Below are 15,253 nucleotides of genomic sequence, written 5' to 3'. Positions count from 1 at the left end.
TCCAATGCGAGCGTCTCTTCCAGTGTGACCCAGCTCTTATCCAGCGTTCTCACTGGTCTCGAGTGAGTCCCAGCGAGCGCCAGCGTACCCAGTGCGATCCAGTGCTTAAAAAAAAAGAAAGAAAAAGAAAGGAAAACGCGCTGGTTTCACACTGGGAGGCACTGGAAGACCCAGCAATCGGCATTTCAGACGATTTTTACAACAAAGAGCATCGTTAAAAAGACACTCATTGGCCAAGGCAAACATCACACTAATCGAAATTAGGAAAACCAAATAAATATAACGGAAGCGCGCATTGTGGTTTATATCGCATACGCAGGTAAATCACAAAGATGTATACCAAGAAACACTAAGCAAAACTGCGCCTTAGCAGTCGTGTCATATCTATTTGCTGGCATGCAGTGACTGCAGCACTTGGGGCGGAAACAGATTTTTCTGGCACATACCACTCAAATGCGACAAATGCACGCTGCAAAAACGATTTTTTTTTTCAAGAAATCTTGAAAAGTCACAGACGACATGAGCGCGATCCGCACATGTTAAGCGCATCGCCACGAAAGCAAGATAGGGAACACATAAGCGTAACCTGTGCCTCACGGGTAAAATTAAACATCATCGTATATACGTTGTTGTGCGACGGACACAAGCGCACGGAAACATCACACACTGCACACGTGTACCTCCGAGGTTGTGTCGACAATTTCTGGTCTACATTTAAACGACAGCAGGAAGTTACTTCAATGAGAAACGAAGTGAGGGCGCAGGCACTACAGGTAACGGCTGCGCATAAAGTCAGGGTTTTAAGGCCAGTGACCGAGGTTGAAATCGTTAAAATCACACCGCAGCGATAGCTTATACAGGGCAAATTGTCGAGATTTTGAAGGCCATGCTTTTTGCTGACTACATGTGGCATAAGCGATTCAAAAGCAAGAATACTGCATGTAATTTATTTCTGCCCTAAACTATAGCACACAATATGAGCATGTCAATGTTTCTTCTTGTCTAGCAACATATGTATGTAGTTCGGCTCAAAGGCCGGCTCAAAACGACACAGAACCTGCTGTAGTGGGTATTATTGTAGGAATCACGGAGGCCACGGCAGCCGCACTATTATACAGACGGCGCTGGCGGCGCCGGTATTTTCGTATTCAACGCGACAGGTAGAATACGAAGGTACGGCGTGTTATTGCTCCGTCTTCAACGGTTGTTGTGCGGGTTGCGTCGATGTGTTTGTTTGATCGTGTGTTAGTAGGTTTGCTGTAATGAAATGAGACGTAGTTCGCGAGCACGAAAGTGCCAGATGATGGCTTGAGTCTCGCTGTAAGCACGCCGTATGCGTGGCGCGCCAGCTAAATGTGGACCAACGATTTTCATGCCATGGAGTGCGTTCCCTTTGTCTCCGCTTGTGTTCGTGGAAAGTTTGGTGGACGGCGCAAAGAAGTAATGCGTATTATTAGCGCGCCTCAGCTCGTCCACTACCCAGCGGCTTGTATGCTGCAAGTAACATCGCAGACGCATCACTGGAAACTTGGAGAGTGCCTTTCGACCTCGTCGTACTGTTGAAACGGTAAGCAATCGTGCTCGCCAACTACACGTGCGTTCATCCATGTTGTGTGTGCTTCCCGTGTGTGTATAGAGTGCCTTGCGAACGTAGTAAGTGGAACACCCACGACAACAGTGAACCCTGTGCTGATACTTGCTACGCGCCGGTTGTAAGAATTGTGTACGCAACTCTATTGCCACAGTGCGGAATTGATAATCCTGATGAGTGTTTGCTTCCCCTGAGAAAAGTTTCGAAAATCGTGTTCGCCTTGTGCAGTTGTGCGTGAGCTCCCGCTTGTCTGCTAAAGTTGCATAGTAACGACCCGTCTACCTCTTCATCGATTCTTTCTTCAATGACGTTTCCTCACTTATATATGCTTCGACGTTGTGCACAATCTCTGCTTACGAGGTTTTTGGCTAACGAACAGGTGTAAGAAAAAAATGTAAGCCAATCACAGCTTGCTACGAGTACAGCTTTATTTCCAAGGCAAGATGTGTTGACATAACTGACTTAACTAAGCATGACAGGGGAACGTTGCCTATACTAAGTAATGGGAAAAAAAACATTAAGTTTAGATTGTAATCTGCTGCTGCGGTGCGTCCAAAACTTTATTTGATGTAGAGGTCCGCATTGCCATGACATTCGATGATTTCAAGCATTTGCTCTCTTTCCACATTAGTGCAGACATTGTTTTCGTGACTCTTTTAGGTGCTGATTGCATGTTTTCACGATATCACAGCTTTATTGTGCCACTGCTATAAGCTAACATAGAATTGATTTTGTAGTGGCGAGGCCGTGACCAACAACATAAACTAGAAGATCGAGGAGCCCCAAGAAATGCAGACCCTGTGGATATATGGCTGCAGCAGCATGGCGTGTGATCTGGATGGTCATGACAGGTGTGTATGAAATGTACGTGTTCCAAAAAGGGGGCTTGGTGTCATTCATGGTGAAGTTTGTCAACACATTACTTAATGCAGCATACTAAAGAGACTAAATATTTATGCAACCTTATTGAACTTGCTACCTATTAGTGTGCATAGCCATTATGCCCACATGATTGTGTTCTGTATAAAACTATACCCAACCATTCCTGATGTTTAGTATTTCTTTTGCGTAAGTTGCTTACCTGCAAGTTGCATATATTTTTTGCTTTGTACATAGTGTATTTATGACTTTTTATTGGGGTTTTATTCTTTGAAAACTATTTCCTATGCTGTACCCCTGCCATTTGTTGGGCGTGTTGGTAAATTGAATGCATATTTAGCGCCAGCAAACAAGGACGTAAGGGAGACGACGCATTGTGTTGTCGTCTTCCTTACGTCCTTGTTTGCTGGCGCTAAATATGCTGTACCCCTATTTGCATAATTTTTTTCTGTTTGTGCTACAATCTCGTGCAGTTTTCTGTGCATGTAGGAATTCGAAGGGTAGTGGACTAAATATGTCACAGGTCTAAGCACGTAGTGTGCACATCTCTGTTTATCAATGATATCTTTACAGTTACTTCTCTGTTCCCATAGTAACAGCCACTGCAAAATACACATTTGGTGAGCTTTAATTTCTTGAAAATTAATATGAAGGTCAGTATTTACTAAGCTGCATTTACTTCTGTAGTACATAGGCACAGACTGATATGTATACCTTGTGACCTACACAGGATGCCTTTTTTGTTTGTTGCAATAAATATTGGGGCTCGCCCACATCTCTTACTATATATGTGGTATGCCTCATCGATTTCACTTGTCAGTTTTTACGGTGGATGAAAACAGATGAACGATTGTAATCCAACATGAAGCCCCGTTGTAGAAATGTACGGCCAAGTTGGATGACCATACTGGTCTTTTAAATGAAATATGGTGACCTCTTATATACATGAGAAGATACCAGCCAGTTTGCCCTATGTACGCTTGACCACATGTGAAAGGGATACAGTGCACTCACTGCCTGTGACACACGACAAATTTGGTGGTATGTTTCACCGAGCAAGCCTCCCTTGCCTGCTTGCCTTTCTCAATTTCTCAATTCACTTGCACACTGCTGTGCATATGGCACCCTGACAAGAAAGGCTTGCTTAGATACCACTAAATTTGTCTTGTCTGTCAGGGGTAGTGTAGTCTATTCTTGTGATCATGTGTATATTTGGTCAAATGTACATGCAACAGATTGGCCGGTGCCTCAACACGTACCTAAGACAGTACCATAATTCACTCCCCGGATCAGTATGTTCGTCCCACTTGACCATGCACCGATGGGACTGGGGCTGCGCGCCAGATTTAGACTGTTCAGCTGCGGCAACCAATTGACCAACAACATCACTGAGGAATGCCACATAAAAAGACTGGGTCACAATCTGTTTAGTGAATTGTCCGCACCCTTCGTAGTAACAAATTTGTTTGTTGCAACTAGTCTTAGGCACGTTATTTCTTGTTAAATTTTCTGCTTGACCTATAGAGCAGTTATGCAATCCGTTTTCAAAGTTACTTGATTAGTATGATTTTTGTTTCCTGTTTTTCACGTGCCAGGTTGCAAGAAGGACACTTTTTAATTAAAACTGAATTAACTTTTCAATTGCAATTGGGCAGTCTTATCATTGCGTTTAGGATACATATCAGTGTACATACCCGTACTAGATTAGAAACTAATTGTTTTAATAACTCAAAAAGCACGAGTATACTGTGTCCATTGTATCTGACAGTGACACGGCGACTGTGTTCCAAATACCACAAATTGGCAGTTATCCATCATAGTTTGCGAAAACAACTTAAAACATTATTGTTCCCCATACAATGCATACTTAGATGCATCGTCATGATTGCCCAAGCTCCATGTGAGAAATTTATTATTCGCATATTAAGCATAGTACATACCAACTATGGCTAATAGCGGATGGAATATTAATTTTGTCTACCGCTCAGCAATAGAAGCCAGTAGGTCATTCCCTTCTTTTCAAAAAAAAAATTTTCTATGCTTAGTGTGACATCTGTATAGGACTCTTAGCTCATGGGTTTTCCTGCTTGCTTATGTTATAAATGGGAATGTGTTGTCATTGCAAGATGAGATTAATGTGTGACTAGGCTGTTGTCTTTCGGAGATGCTTTTTGTCATCAGCAATGGTATATTACTGCCAGGCACATTGGCCCAGTGCTGATGTCACCGAATCTTGGGAAAGTAAAAATATTCTCAAAAGTGATTCTCAAAAGAACTGCCACTGTTTGGCAGAGTGGTGGGGAGGTGGGGCGTTCTGCCACCTTTCTGTTATAATTTTTTTCTGAAATACTGAAAGGAAACTTAGCATAATGCTACAACTATATAGATATTTGTGGCATGTTTGTGCCTGCTAATATATTATGACTGAATGTTCATTACACCTTTTGAAAATTAATTTCAATTTTATTTTCCAGGCTCCACCGTCGCCGTTACTAGACGGACCAAATGAGGCCAAAAACTAGCCTTTCCTCGCTCCATTCCTGGGAAGTGAAATAGCAGGTGATCATGTAAGAATGAACTTGCAACCATGTGGGCAGTAGCCAAAGCTCCCTACAGTTCATGCTGGTGGTGGAATGATAAGACAAACCGCAATATTTATTTGTTTACTTATTCACTTAATATTTATTTATTCATATCTCATGAATACTGCGCAGTTTTTTAGCAAGGAGTCAGGTAAAATAAAGAAATATTGTTGCATCAAAGTAAACGTTATTTGAAAAAGCATAATTCACGTAGCACGAATTCATGGAAACTGTAAATTTTGAAGAAACAGAGCAGTAAGGTTAACAAATCTTATATAACAAAAAATGAGATCACATTTCTGTTGGACCCAATACCATAATTTAATCTGTCAAATTAGAGATACCATATGCTGCTCTAATATACAATCACTAATTTATGAGTAGATGCGTGAAACTCTCAAACGTTGCAACAATTTCATGTAAGCTGTAAATTCATATATACCGTTTGTGGACTTTAGACATAGCAGATGGAGTCTGCAGAACTATGATATCTCTTTCTGGCACAGAGACGGGGATTAGCAAGCTTCGTGGTGTTATTTTTCTTAAACCTGCCAAGTAGTTCTTCCTGCAACAGGTAGAATTCTCAAATGCCGCAAACTTAATTTAAATGAGTGCTGTGGTTGTCTTAAAAGTATTTCTGTATTTCGGATGTATTTGAGTAGGAAAATTTACAGAATTAACGAACTTGTGCTAGCTCTTTTTTTATTTACAGTTGCAAACTAAGTCCTTTTCCTTCAAGTTTTGCTATTTTAAGCAAATTTTAATAAAAATTGATGGTGTTAATGTAAAAACTATAATTTAAACATTTTTAAATGTATCAAACCTCATCAAATTTGGTTGCACAGTTGCCGAGAAAAACGACTTTACTGTTCATGTGCATTACATAGGAGCTCCTGAGCTAAATCTCTTTAGTCAGTGCGTGTGTCGGTCTGGTTTGTATTTCTCACCCTAATTAGAATATTGGAAAAATTGTTTCCCTTACAACGAAATACATGCTTTTAAACTTTTTACGATATATGCTGTACTGCTCTATGATAACCCCTGTTTGCCACATTTTTGCAGGGCCTACCAGTGCTAATTTTACACATAAACATAGACTAAAATGCTGTGTGGTTTCGGTATATGCTGTACTTATCTGTGAAAGCCATTATTTGCCACATTTTTGCAGCGACTGCCAGTGTTATTTTTGCTCAGACTAAAATGCTGTGTCGTTTTGTCAGGCTGACACAGCATTGCAGTGCACATTCATATCAGTCTATTTTCAGGCTTTAGTATCCAAACATTTAATGTGCACTGCTGGAACAGGCACTTTTTTTGCAGTTTTAATGGTATGGTTTCTTGTCCTAGTCAAGCCTGTTATTGCGAGGTGTCAACTGTAATAAAGTCTGCCACTGATTCTTTTACCTCATGTTTCGTGTGTTTGCACCACCAGCTTGACCTGAGAAGCATGTTGGCAGCTACAGTTTGTGTGTTGCAAGTTCTAGTCTGAAGTGTGTATGTCACATATATGAAGCATGTATCTAGTCTGAAGTGCAATAAACATTTCAAACTGAATACTTTGTGGTTGTAGCACCAATTATTTTGCCACTGCATTTACTGTAGTCCTTATTGCCTACAGTAGAACTTTGGTAAATTGCAAGTACTTTACACACATCGGCCTAGCTTTTATAGGCATTTGCTTGTAGGGACTCGAAAGCAACTGCATAGAAATATTCTATAGAATTTTCGTCATTAGCATCTCTAAAGCAACGCGATAGAAATATTCTATAGAAATTTGCCTTTAGCATATCTAAAGCAACTCGACAGAAATATTCTATAGAAATTTGCCTTTAACATCTCTAAAGAAACTCGATAGAAATATTCTATAGAAATTTGTCTTTAGCATGTCTAAAGGAACTCGATAGAAATATTCTATAGAAATTTGTCTTTAGCATCTCTAAAGGAACTTGATAGAAATATTCTGTAGAAATTTGTCTTTAGCATCTCTAAAGCAACTCGATAGAAATGTTCTATAGAAATGTGTCTTTAGCATCTCTAAAGGAACTCGATAGAAATATTCTATAGAAATTTGTCTTTAGCATCTCTAAAGCAACTCGATAGAAATGTTCTATAGAAATGTGTCTTTAGAGTTCCTATAAGAATGCGGTGGCCAAATAACTTTTGAAACTCTATAGGAAAATTCTATAGGCAATCAAAATAAACACAATAGAGTTCTATAGAGAAAGTTCAAAAGACTTTCTAAAAAAACACATTAAAAATTTTTGTAAGGGGTGTGTGCATTGAAATTCCGGCATAGGAAAGAGAAGGAACAAGTACGAGCGAGGGCACTGCGTGAGCGTCTGAATGGAAATGGCCGTGCTCGGCATTTTCACGGTGCTGCGATGCTGCAAACAACTGCTAGAATACGTCAGTGAGCCATCTGCTCAAAGGCTTAGCAAATTTGCACCAGTGAAAAAAAAGCGCCTACGGGCGCAAGAAACTTTAAACATTATTGAAAGAGAGGTTACTGTGTTAGTTTACTTGGTCAGATACATGCTTGTTGCGAGTATAGCTTCCTTGAATTTCGCAAGGCAAATTCTCGCAGCGTAACAGCAAAATAAAACAGAAAAATAAGCAAGCATAAATACCGAAAGCAGTAACAAAGTACTGCCGGACTTCGCACAGCTCTGAACGGCTAAAAATGTCACTGAAAGTTGGTAGAATTCACAATACGCTAGGAATACCTCTTTTGGAAGTGAAACAACTTAATCGACTGCTGTATCTAACAGACCTTTTGGAGAACAACTGCCATATGTTCGTGAGCCTGTAAACAACACTTAGGATGGCACCAAACGAAACGTAATAATAAACAATCCTAATATCAGTTTAAAAGCTCGGTTAACCTCGGTTAACATTAAAAACCTATATCCTTTTAGCACAACACATCTGGCAAATAAGTCCTGCATAAGCGCGCAAGGTGCAGGAATGTACTTCAATAAGAAAAATTGACGTCCTCCCGAATAGTTGCAGGAAGCTACGAAGGAAACCCGCACGTCATTTTCAGGAATTACTTGCATAAGATAATAGCAATATATGCCATAACGTAATAACTTAGTACCTCGGTGCATCTTTATTAATTAGTATTAGTTACTATCATTGACTTATGTTGCTTTCAATGTTGTGCAGAAATTACTTAGGTTAAGCACCATCAACGCCCTCATGTTTGGTACCCATATTTTTGTGTGTATACTTAGCGTGTGCTGCTTGTTTTCTCCTGCGAGCACACACCTAAATCTTTTCTTCTTTTTGGCATTATTCTGTTTTTATACCTTTCTCAGCTTCACCAGAGTTCATTCATCTGAGCTCAGCTTCATTGCTACGTCGCCTTAGCAAGCGTGGCGACAAATTGCACGGAACAAACAGCCGCCATGAGAGCGAATTTACTTGCCTCCGAAGTAAGATTCGATAAACGTATTTCCGTCTATATGTCAGCATTGAAAGTGCAGTTTATGAAGATACTTCAGGCTCTTTTTCAGACTCACTGTATGGGGCAACCTACTTATACACACAAATTCCATAATAAAGAGCTTTTTTTACATTAAATTGTGTTTCATTTTTAGCTTGCAAAACTCATTTAGAGACCTTAGTACAAAATAAGTTCCTGAAAACGCCTGCAACGCTCTGCATAAGAAACGCGAACCACGGCACGTAAACCAAGGCAGTCGATAGACAGCCGTGAATCATACAAGGTCACTGCGTTTACGATCACATTCTACACGAGAGGCAGCAGTAGCATCGCTGGCGCACAGATTTGTTCCGCAGCATCAAAAAGAACTCGTCGAGAATATCACGGACAGTGCGGCGGATGCAGAACAACCTTTTAGTGGGACGTGACACTGGTTAACACTCTCATGGCTAGCTCTAGTACATTCACAATGTAGTAGATCGCGGTAAGCGAGTGAAGCTGGTAAGGGACGCACAGAACTCACGCCACCGTAGCTGGCCCAGCTTTTGTGTATTCATGTTAGACTTTCGGTGCACCACTAGACTGCCTTCGTAATCTTCAAGCCTTAGAGCCCAAAACGAAAACGGACGCTCTGCTTTCCGTCTAACTCCTCCGTGTTGTTCGTAGTTTGCTTAAAAATTTTTCTGGCCTTCATGGAACAGCTGCACTAACTACTAACTACGTCTGATGTGAAACTGTCCAATCTGTCTACGTCGTACCATTCGGCCGGATTACATTCTCGAAATAGTTGCCAATTAGAAACTTTAGTGACTTGAAATGATCTTGCTGGGTGGATTTGTGGACGCGCTATGGGAATTGGGCTGTCGTCGCTACCTCAACACAAATACCGCATGTAATGTCAGACGAGAGTACAGACGGATAAAGTGAACTCGCGTCAGTGTCACTTGGAGAATGTTATCGAACCATCATAAGGTAGGGCAAATCTGCATGCTACTATGGCGTTTTCTATATATCTGCCTCTAAACTTAGCGTGGCTACTTTCTCACGTAACGCTATGAGCATTGAAGTTACTGCAGAATAGGTCTATAGTACTTCGACTGCTTGAAAGAAATGCACTAAAGTTGAATCACGAATTCGCGATACTGGTAACATATAAACGCCATTCTCCCCAACAGGTTTTTGAACTGCACTTTACCGGCAACGAATACAGGCCCATCAGAATCCGAGGACAGGACGAGACAGGGAGGTGTAATGCGTATGATAGATAACGTAGCTGTGCTAGGGTTCGGAGTTCGCAGAGATGAGTACCTGACATAGTTCGAGAGCCGAAAGCCGCGGGCTACACCGGCTGCGTTAAGGCACAAAATTGGAAATATGTACTGCCGAACAAGCTTCCTGAAGTCGGCACTCTGAGAAAGAATGCCATTTGCATTAATCTGAAGTACGCTTGTGTTTCCAAAGCAGTTATTCAACTTACGAACCATAATGCTATGATGTAAGCTTTTTCAGGAGCACTAATGGTTATGGCAAAACAACAGCGCTTACCCCTGAAACTTTGTTCACCAAAGGAAAAGTCCTAAGAAGTGCTTTTAACACAACAAAGACTAAGCACATCACCACATGCTCTTCAAATCATTTTCGTTCACGTAAGACATAAGCTGGTACTTCTGTTCTCTCAAGGGGTGAATGCCTGCTGGAACTCATGTAGGTGGTCAACATGCGTTTTGGCAACGTATTTCCTCGGCTACCTTTCCAGCTTCGCTTGGCTTTCATGTCTGGTAAGCCAGTAGCCTTCATCGCATAAGTCTTCGTGCTCTCTTTAGATTGAAATGGAAGAGCAGATTTCACTCGGTTGACAGCGTCTAAGTCCGAAAGAGGCTAGCCTTGCTTCAGGGTCCGACGATGTTATATTTCTTTTCGCCCGAGCATTGAAGCCGCTTCGCGATTGAGACATTCGTCTCATGAAGATGTATTGACAGTTGTAAATGGCGGAACTTGGGATTATTTCTAGAGGTGCAGGCTTCAGCCATCAGGCATTTCGGCACAGATCTTGCATCGTGATTTGCTATGACAGGACTTAGCAACGTGTCCGAATGGCTAGCAATCGTAGCAGAGAGTTTGCAGGCTCGAACCATGCTTCTGCGGAATCTGCTCGTAAATTTAAACAGAACGAGTGTTTGCGATGGTTTATCAGGCGAGTATTTGTAGGATGAAGCGTTCAAGTGCGCGTTCCAGTGCTCCATCTTCTCGCCGAAGCTTCTTCGGGTTCACTTTGTGCTGCTTTAATTGGAGTGCGACTAAAAAAACTTGGGCCGTTCTGTTCCTGTTCTCCGCATTTCTATTATACACAAACACCATATATATCTATAACGCCAAGATCTTCCTATGCTTCCGCATACGGCAGCGCGTGTGCTCTAACGTTCGACGACGTATCGTAACAGATATAGGAGTGATACGCCTGCTTTTTTTTATCGTCATCCTGTATCTCTCGCCCCATCAGGCACGGGTGAGAAAGACTACCGACAAACACGTCAAAGATGCAGAATTTTATTCCAAAGCGTTGCTCACTCCACTAAAGTAAGCTCAACGGAGTAAAGAATAACGCTTTGAGTACCTTCTGCACACTATACTCAGAATTACACAATAAATAATTATCTATTCGAAGCAGAACCAATCACCTAAAATTTTTAATCCGAAGCAGTTCTTTACGTAGTCGCAGCCAAAGTCACAGAAAAGTCGCGCTCAAACATATGCCACTTTTGTCTCGCAGAAATGTGGGCCGATCCCGGAGATCGTGTAGCTCGAAAAGCCGCCCAATATAGCCGTCGTACAGCCGTCGTCTAACCGTTCACGTCATACTGTGGTTGTAACGGTGTCATCGTGCCATACAACCATCGTTGTTCCAGCTTCGTCATCCCCTGGTCATCACGAAGTCGCTGTCACGCCAACATCCGCGTACCATCACTGACACTTTCTCTTCACATTTGCGTCCTCGATACATTTCAGAAATTGCGTAGGCAATCATCAAAGATGGTTTCTGCCACATTTTTATGCAGAGAACTACATGACAGGCGCAAAGCATATGAACACGTTAGTGATTCTTCGAAAGCATTACGACAAAAGAAAAAATGATTATATTGCCATCGAAAACGCAATGCTTCATATCAAACGTAGTGTCGAACATTATAGCGGGTTCTACAAGTGGTCGTGCTCAGAAATACTCCGCACGCGAAACTAGAATGAAGCCGTACTGAGTAGGCAGAGGATCACGACCAATATCAAGGTATCCTTTTTTTCGAAACTACTAGACACTACATCGAAAATCAGGTCATGTACACGCCCTTCCATATAGTAACCTACAGGTTATCAGACCGTCAAGCAATTGCCCTGCTGAAAGCTTTGCTCTGCATGATATAAGTGAAGCTGAAGTTTATCGAACATTTCTAGGTCTAAAGAACAGCGAGGCTTTAGGTATAGACAATCTACAAATAAAGCCCATAAAATATGTTGTCGAATGCATTACACCTGCGCTCGCTCACATGTTGAATCTCGCTGTCCAATCAGATCAAATTCCTGACGCACTGAAACGATCCAGGGTAACAGTCATTTACAAGTGAGGAATTAAAAATGAGAGAAAAAATTACAGACTGATATCTGCGATACCAATTTTTTCTAAAGGCTTAGAAAAAATATTGTTTTCTGTACGGCCCGTCACCCAGACGAGCAGCGGCGCCGAAAACTATACCAAGAACAACAACCTAGGACGCAAGACTCTCGCTCTCGCTATAGACCCAGGCAGCAAGTTAGAACTCAGGTTCTCAAGGCCGGGCGCATGCTCCCACTGCCAGCAAATGAGATCAAGATCATCGTCAGACCCAAAGGAGCACTCAATATTTCCAAGGTCGGCAGCCCTACAGTGACTGCAGCTATTCTTTAAGCAACGCAACTTAGCTCAGAAGACAGTGAAAACGACACAATATGCTCGAACAACCAGCAAAACATCATGGTGATCACCACACCCAGCCCTCAAAATGCGGACTGGTACCTAAGAATCAAGTCCATCTAAGTCAATGGCGTAACCCACGAGGTCAGCGCGTACGAAGCCGCCCCAGATAATACTACCGAAGGAGTCATCAGAGGCATCGCTCTCACCGACAGCGCCAGAAACGTCGATGCTAGCACCATAAATGATCGTAATCCTCTAGCCCTGGCCGCAAAGCGAATCGGTTCCACCACGACCATCGTTATTGACTTCGACGGACCAGACGTACCATACATGGTTCGGTATGGCGCGAGCAGACCGCAAGCAGATCGATATCTGTTACCACTGCGGCCATCTCGGGCACCGCATGGACGTTTGCCCGTTCCCTAAAACCAACATCTGCCGGGGCTTCGGAGCTCGCAACCCAGATCAAGATCATCAGTGTACACCCAAGTGCACGTTGTGTGGTGGACCCCATCCCACAGCGGACAAAGGTTGTACTGCCAGGTACAAAACGCCATATGTTATATAAGACGCCTCGGAGAACGCCGAGTAACACAGAATTCGGCCCTTCAATCAGATTTCCTGTCCATGGAGACAAAGCACCGGTCCCGGTCCCGCTCCCTCTCCAGACCGAGGTCGCACCGAGGTCGTTCCAGATCAAGATCCAAGTTGAATCCAGGAGCCAGATATACCTCAGAAAAGGTGAGCTTCGCAGAGGCCCTGACGGGCGTCTCAGGAGAGGGTCACCTAAAATCCCCCCCACTGCCTAAACCCACCACAGACATCAAACACTTTAAGAAAGGAAACGCAGTGACGCGTGATTTAATCCAAAAGCTTACCCAGGAGGTTCACGTCCTCAAACAACCCAAAACCGAACCCACACCCAACACCACAGAACCCGGTACCAACAGCCAACCCGAAGAGCTCACAAGACCAGCCCCGAAAAAGCGAGCCCTCCAAGAAGGAGCTCAGGGCCAAGTACGCTCCGAAGCCAAGGATACGCTCGTAACACTCCAAAGCACGGTGGGAACTTTACAGAATTCTCTAGTCTCCCTTATGCGCAGAGTCACCGCCATGGAAGCTAATATTCAAACCCGTTTCACACAAACTGCTTCCACCGCTCAAGGCGTAGCCAGCGACACCACAGGAACCGTCGCCGCCACCCTGCCACCTGTGGCATCGCCTATCCTTCATCATGGCCCACAATAACACTGACACAACATTGTGGCCGTGGAACTACCGAGGCTACCTCCATAAACAACCCGTTCTCCGTCAACACCTCCGTACTACTTCATGTCAACCCGACGTAATCTTACTCCAGGAAACGCACGATATTCCGGTCAACCTTCCAGGATATCAACCTTTCACTGCGAACAATGGTCTACACGGAATCTCCACACTCGTTCGAAAAATAATTACCGCAATTGAACACGATCTCAACGATCGGCGCATCGAACACCTCTTCATTGAGCTCATCCCGCACAGAAACCAAACGAAGGAATATTTATCTTCGATATCTACAATACTCCATCTCAACGCCATAGCTGATTTCTAATCCTCTTCAAACAGGGCCTCACCATCGCAGGCAGTAGCCCCCTTATCATCGGAGGTGACTTCAATCTCCCACACACAGGATGGGGTTACAGCTCTGCTGCAGGTTGCAACTTATGGCAAGACTACCATGATCTCGGGCTTACATTCAGTACTGACCCAGCCTTCCCCACTCGCCTCGGCACTTCTACTGAACGGAACACGACACAACACCTCACTTTAACCAGAAACGCAGACAACGCCTGTTGGTGCAGCACCCAACATGACCTCGGGAGTAATCACTCTATCATCGAAATTACTCTGCCACACCTAACAGCCGTTATGAGAAGAACAAGGGACATTACTTGGACGGACTGAGATGCGTTCCGTAAACGCCGTGTAACAGCAACGACGGACGCTCCCATTACCGACATAGAATCATGGTCATGCGATCTAGTGACTAACACTAAATCGGCCACCTGCATTATCACAACAGATGCCCCGACTGAGCGCATGGACAGTAGACTCGCCCACCTTATCGAGGCCAAATCATCCATCCTCTCTAGATGGAAGGGACAATGGCTCAATAGAAGACTCAGACGAAAGGTTGCACTTCTCAACAAGGAAATTGAAGCACACTGCCGCGATCTACGTCAACAGCTATGGACAGAGCTCTGCCACTCTCTAGACGGGCAACTCCACCACCCCCGCTCATGGAAAATCCTCAAACATTTGACGGATAGCACCACCACCCGCTCATAGGCAGGTTGCGAACGTAGTTGCCGCGCCTACTAGGGCGCCCCTCGCGGCGGCGAGCGCAGAACCGGCAGGATACGACCGGCCCGCTCGCGTTCAGAAAGCCTGTATGTGCACTGTTTCGCGCGTAGCTGTTGCCTTTTCTGAGCAATGCCGAAGTGCAACCCGAGCTGTTGAGTAGTGGGCTGCAACAGCACATACACCAACTCACGAGGAACGAAGTTTTACAGGTTTCCAAGCCGACTGTATGAAGCAGAACGGCGTCAACACTGGATAGCGCTCGTCCGACGGCATAAGCTGTTTTATATTCCGGCGTTATGCCAAGTGCGTTATAACGCTGAATTCTTTGCTTTTAAGCAATGATGGCAGCAACGGGACACCTACAGTAAGTGGCGTAGCTAGGTCGTCTGGCATCCGGGGCCCATAGGTCTTCGCCCCCCCCCTCCCCCGGGTTTATTGGAGGAAGGCGAGGATATCAACAATTT

General features: G+C 43.7%; 1 long non-coding RNA gene across 1 annotated transcript; it reads left to right on the top strand.

Moving 5' to 3' along the window:
• Positions 1 to 1,234: 1,234 nt before the first annotated feature.
• Positions 1,235 to 5,641, top strand: LOC135901721 (uncharacterized). Its single transcript, XR_010564246.2, has 3 exons — positions 1,235 to 1,567; positions 2,329 to 2,442; positions 4,945 to 5,641. It is a non-coding gene; the product is annotated as an uncharacterized lncRNA (long non-coding RNA).
• Positions 5,642 to 15,253: the final 9,612 nt, after the last annotated feature.

Source organism: Dermacentor albipictus, unplaced genomic scaffold, assembly GCF_038994185.2.
Source record: "Dermacentor albipictus isolate Rhodes 1998 colony unplaced genomic scaffold, USDA_Dalb.pri_finalv2 scaffold_16, whole genome shotgun sequence".
Taxonomy (NCBI): domain Eukaryota; kingdom Metazoa; phylum Arthropoda; class Arachnida; order Ixodida; family Ixodidae; genus Dermacentor; species Dermacentor albipictus.
This window is presented reverse-complemented; position numbering and strand designations above follow the sequence as displayed.